This window comes from Chiloscyllium punctatum, chromosome 22 (assembly GCF_047496795.1).
Source record: "Chiloscyllium punctatum isolate Juve2018m chromosome 22, sChiPun1.3, whole genome shotgun sequence".
Taxonomy (NCBI): domain Eukaryota; kingdom Metazoa; phylum Chordata; class Chondrichthyes; order Orectolobiformes; family Hemiscylliidae; genus Chiloscyllium; species Chiloscyllium punctatum.
This window is the reverse complement of record NC_092760.1, coordinates 52,758,727-52,765,381: the sequence shown is the minus strand read 5'-3', so window position 1 is coordinate 52,765,381 and position 6,655 is coordinate 52,758,727.

Here is a 6,655-nt window from a genome sequence, read left to right as displayed (position 1 = left end):
GTAGGATGGTTAAAAGTGACCATGCTCTAAGATGATGTGAGATCTGCTGCTCAATGGGAAGGTATATGTACTGCTGTCTACTCAATATATCATGCCCCTCTAAAGGTTTGTTAATATTGTAAAGCTTCTACTGCACAGAACTGTAACACATAAGATTGGGTACCAGGCATCTCCATGGTGCAATTAATGTCTGTCACTTTACTGATGATTGAGAGTATATGTTGTTCTGCTATAACCTAACAGTTGTGATCCTCTGCAACCTTGCACTATAGAAAATCACGCTATGGAAAATTGCTATGGAAAATTGCACTATAGAAGATCGCTATAGAAAATTTCTTTACCCGTCCATTAGAAAGGTTGCAAAGTATTCAAACAATGTTAACAATTCATCAGACGCGGTATAGTCAATTCGCGCTGACGAAACGCGCATTATAGCAGAAAGACCTATAAACAGATGGGCAATAATTGGCTGGGTTGGATTTGTCCTTCTTTTTATGTATAGTACATACCTGGGCAATTTTCCACATTGTCGATAGCTGTCAGTGTTTTAATTGCAGCTTGGCTAGGGGATCGGCAAGTTCTAGAGCACAAGTCTTTACTACTGTCAGAATGTTGTCAGGGCCCAGTATCCACTGTCTCCAACTGTTTCTTGATATCACATGGAGTGAATTGAATTGGCTGAAGATTGATGTCTAAAACGCAGGGGACCACTAGAGTAGGCTGAGATGCACTTAGCACTTCTAGCTGAATATTGCTGCAAATGCTTCAGCTTTATCTTTTGCACTATTGTGCTGGGCCATTCCATCATTGAGGATACTTGTGGAGTTTCATCCTCTAGTGAGTAGTTTAACTATCCACAACATTCATAACTGGATGTGAAGTCCTATAGAGATGGTTGATTGTGAGGTTGCTTAGCTCTGACTATCATTCACATTTTATTCTGTTTGGCATGCAAGCAGTCTGTTTGGTAGCTTCACCAGGTTGACACCTCATTTTTAGATATGCCTGGTGCTGCTCCTGGCATGCACTCTCCATTTAACCAGGGTTGATCCCCTGGCTTGCTGCTAATGGTTGAGTGGGGGATATACAAGGCCACGAGGTTACAGATTCTGTTGGAATACAATTTTGCAGCTTTTGATGGCTCACAGCATCTCATAGATGCCCAGTCTTGAGTTGCTAGATCTGTTCGAAGTCTGTTCCATTTAGGTAATAGCGCCATACATCATGATGGAGGTTATTCTCAAAGTGAAGGCGGGACTTCATCTCCACAAGGACTATAAATTGTCACTCTTACTGATATGCTCATGGACAGAAGCACGTGCAGCTGGCAGATTGGTAAGTATGAGTCAAATATATTTTTCCTTCTTGTTTGCTCCCTCATCACATGCTGCATACCCAGCCCAGCAGCTATGTTCTTTTGAACCCAACCAGCTTGATCAGTAGTACTGCTGTCCAGCCACTCTTGGTGATAGACATTGAAACCTCCCACCCAGAGTAGATTTTGTGTCCTTGCCATCCTTAGTGCTTCCTCCAACATGGAGGAGTACCGATTCAGCAGCCAAGGGAGGATGGTACATGGTAAAGGCAGGATGGTTTCATGCCCATATATAACCTGGTTCATGGGGTCCAGAATCAGTGTTGAGGACTCCCGGGCAACTGCATCCCAATTGTTTATCGCCACCTCTGCTGGTGAGACAGCACACATTCAGAAATGGTGATAGTGGTGACTGGGACATTGCCTTTGAAGTATGATTCTGTGAGTATGACTATGTCAGGTTGTTGCTTGACTATTCTGTGAGACAGAGCACAAGTAGGTGCTGGGGAATAGAATCAAGATTAGAGTGGTGCTGGAAAAGCACAGCAGGTCAGGCAGCATCCGAAGAGCAGGAATATCGACATTTTGGGCAAAAGCCCTGCCTGACCTGCTGTACTTTTCCAGCACCACTCTAATCTTGACTCTAATCTCCAGCATCTGCAGTACCCAGTTCTGCACACTGATCTGGGATAGGGTGAGGGGAGGGAAAATGAGGAAACTGGTGATCTGGAATAGACTCCTGACTACATTACAATCTTGGTTCAAATAAGAAGAGCTGAAATCCAGAAGTGAAATAAGAATGACAGCCCTTGACATCAAGGGCATCAAGGGCAATTGTCAGCTCAAGGAGCCCTAGCAAAACTGGAATCAAAGGGAATCAGAGGGCACATTCTCTTCAGATCATGGAGTCATACCTGGCATGTAGGAAGATGCCACCACCCCTTGACATTAAGTAGTTTTACCATCACTGAATTCCCCACTGTCAATATCCTTGGGATTACCACAGAGCAGAAATTCAACTGGACTCACCTCATAAACACATTGACAGCTAAAGTAGCTCAGAGACTAGGAATACCATCATGAGTAATTCAGCTCTCAACTCCACAATGCTTGTCAGCATCTACAAGATATTTTTGCCTGGATGGGAGCAGCTCCAACAACATTCAACAAGCTTGCCACCATCAAGCAGCCTGCCTGATTGGCGCCACCTCCACAGATATCCAGACCTTCAACCATCAAAGCTCAGTAGCAGCAAAGTGTACTACCAACAAGATGTCTTGCAGATATTCACCAAAGATTCTCAGTCAGCACCTTCCAAATCCATGAGCAGTTCCATTTAAAAGGACAAGTGCAGCAGATACATGGGAACACAAGTTCCCCTCTAAGTCATTCATCATTCTGATTTGGAAGTACATCACTGTTGCTGGGTCAATATCTTGGTGACCACATAAAAAACACAGAAGCAGGTGTGCGAAACACAGAAATCAAGTCTGCAAACACACACAGAACACACCCACAATGCCCCAGTCTTGGCCAAACAAGACATGGCCAAGCTATTCCCAGACCAGAGAATACACTTCTCAAACAGCCTTCATAGTAAGTTCCCATCCCCAATTAGCACTGTGGTCCCAATGCCCTAAGGGCAGGCTCATTTCCCATTGAAACCGATACCACAAAAGGCAGACCGAGAGACCCTGGAAGACTTCACTCATAGGAGGGACACAATGGACAGACCTGGATGTCAGGAGGAAGAACATTTATACATATTCGCATGGAAGGGAAATACACTGAAGAATCCTCTAGAAGACATTCTCACCCACTCACGGAGATGGCTGGAATCTCCTGTGTCAATTACAAATGAATTGTTGCAGCTGGACACTTGATTAATTTACATTCATTTTATTCTTGTTTTAATCAATTTACAATTTTCATCACTATACTGTAACTGCTTTACAACTATCCCCTCTGTGTTGAACCTGTATAAAACTTACATTCACCTTCCATTCAGGGAAGAGCATTCTGGTCATCTGTACAGAGAAACAGTTCTGTGTCAGCCCGGTCAATTTCTCTTTGTGATATTGCTTTGTTTAATAAACCACTTATTAATTTCACTGTGATCCTCATTTGTGGTTTCTGATTCATTGGGCTGAATTTCTCCAACAGTAGGTCAACCTACTGCATATGGACTGCAGCAGTTCAAGAAAGCAGCTCACCATTACCTTCTCAAGGGCAACTTGGGATTGGCAATAAATACTGGCCCTACCAGTGATGCCCACATTCCACAAGTAAATGAAACAAAGACATTAGATTAGATCAGATTCCATACACTGTGGAAACAAGCCCTTCGGCCCAACAAGTCCACACCGACCCTCCGAAGAGTAAACCACCCAGACCCATTTCCCTCTGACTAATGCACCTAAGACTACGAGTAATTTAGCATGGCCAATTCACCTGACCTGCACATCTTTGGAGTGTGGGAGGAAACCAGAGCACCCGGAGGAAATCCATGCAGATACAGGGAGAATGTACAAACTCCACACAGACAGTCGCCTGAGGCTGGAATCGAACCTGGGTCCCTGGCGCTGTGAGGCAGCAGTGCTAACCATGGAGCCACCGTGCCGTTTAAGGACATTGAAATCCAGGCCGAGCTTTAGAGCAAAGGTCATAAATAAGCTGATGAGGAAGAAGGTGTACAATGATGAGGAAGGAGGTGTACAATGAAGTCACAGACAGGTGCAAATTGCAAGGGACCTAATTTTATCACCAATAAATAAACTTCACTGGATGTCAGCAGGATCCAGGCATGGTAGTCAAGTTAACAATCTTATAACCAAAATGTCGTTGCTAACATTACCACGGTAATTACCAACCAATAAAATCCCTCATTTTCAGACCTGTGTAAATATCTAATGGACATGCAAGAGTAAATGAAACAGGAATGTTATTGTCATAAAGCTCCATTGTTAACTCAGAAATTTTGTCGTGAGGTTACAGGGATAATGAGAAAGCTGTAGCAAGAAGCTAATTAGAATCTAAACAAGATGGCGATATTGAAGCATTGTTGAAAAATTGTGAAGTGTGCCTCAGATGAGGAAAAAAAAAGATTCCATTCATTTGATGGTCGAAACAAGAACATAATCAAGATAAGTACATGTTAATTGTTTTGAATGGAAGAAGATTAACTTGTTTTGGCGGGTAGCTATAGCTGGAGAATAAATGCCATGTGATGCCCAATACTCAACAGTGAAAATTATTGAGGTTTTGAGAAGTAATTTGTGATTTATGCATTGTCAGAAGTATCGGTGTAAAAGTGGTCCACACTAACATCAAAAGAGTTTGAAATATTTCACAATAAGAATGGAGTTAAACACACAAGGATACTACATCAACCATTGAACAGTGGTATAGATTGTGAAGAGATCTTCGTGGAAGTATTTGCTAGGTGAAAAACTAAGTAGTAATTGCCATATTTCCATTTGACATAAGTTAGCCAATTTTCTTACTGAAAAACAGGTTGTTCATTGTATAAGTCATGGTGTTTAAACAGACTCTTGAGACAGGATTTAGGTTCCTAAAGCCTGACATCAACAGCAATATAAATGAAAAGCAAGACAAAGTAAAAATGTGTCAAGATACACCAGGCGTGAAAGTTATAAAGGTCAGTGCTGGTCAGGAAGTTATGGTATATAACCATAAGTAAAAGTAAATAATTGGATTTGTTGTACTGAGAAAATATGCATCCAGTGAAGAATGGAGAGAAAGAAAGACTCCACCAGTGTTTTGTAGATCAGTTGCTTGAAAGAGGAAATCTGACAAAAGGAGAGCAGAAGAAGGCTCTAATAATTCAAGTTTCTCCCGTAATTTGAAGTGACAATCTAAGTGAAAGCGACATAGAAAGTTGAAATTTTCTATGCATTGGCAAAGAAAAGAGTTACAGGGTCACAAAAAAAGCCAAAAGCTCTGGATCTGGGTCTTACTCCAGGATTCGAAAGTCACTGAAGGTTAATTCATAGTACAGTGAAGTAGGTTAATTGGCAACCTGTAAATCCTTCTTATACACTTCAATAATAAAAGCAGGACTTACTCTTGGTAAGCCATATTTAATACAAAGTAGTACTCAAACTATGGTGATGGCTTCAGGCTAGCATCTGTTCCAGGAGGTATAGAAAACAGACATAAACACATGCTTAATCCACCTCATGCACATAAACACATAGGAAGTCTTCTAAGTATGAGTGACCATGCTCTGCAATCACTCACCTCATCCTTAATTCTCCATTCTCTGTTGCCAATCACTTCATATAAATACTGTGCACTGGAAGAGAGCAATAAATCTAGAGATTCTTACTTTTAATTTGTTTTCCTCCTACATTATTTTCCTATCTCATTTCCATGATGAGGCTTTGTTTGAATTCAAAATTTACTTAAAACAGAGATATTAGGATGGAGATGTTGTTAATCTCTTCCTTTACTTTCATTAATTGTCAAAAATTATCTTTAAGGTAAAAACAATGACTGCAGATGCTGAAAACCAAATACTGGATTAGTGGTGCTGGAAGAGCACAGCAGTTCAGGCAACATCCAACGAGCAGCGAAATCAACGTTTCGGGCAAAAGCCCTTCATCAGGATGAAGGGCTTTTGCCCGAAACGTTGATTTCGCTGCTCGTTGGATGCTGCCTGAACTGCTGTGCTCTTCCAGCACCACTAATCCAAAAATTATCTTTACACTACTTCTACGTCACAGTACAAGCTCATAACACATTGACAGTAAACATGCAATGAGTTACACAGCAACCATATTTTACCAAAGTCCATGTGCATGACATCACAACATGTCCATCAAATGTGCTCTCAATAAAGCATCCATCATAGCATCCACACAAATGAACCATTTTCAAATTTTACAGATGGAGAACTTCGCTCCACTGAAATAATTATATGTTCTTCTCTTGAAATTTTTCTAAGCAAATCAAAGAGTTTTGATCTGTATGAGTAACAATTTCATCCATGTTGTTGCTGATGTAAATCTTAGAATGACCTGAGCCAAAACAACTCACTTTTCTTTCAGTGAAACATATTTTTATATTCATGTTTCTTTAAAAAGTAACTGACAGACCGTGTAATTCCCAGCTTATTATCTTGCAGTAAAAGAGCCCGCACACCAATGATGCTAGCATGAATTGCCAGTTTGTATGCATTTTCATAATTGGGTTGACAGATGTCAGCACAGCTTTCAAGGTTTCAAAGGCACTTTGACACTCTTGTATCCATTCAAATTTTCTGCTTTTATCAAAGAGTTTGTTAAAGGTGCAAAGACAGTGATGAATTTGTGATTAAAT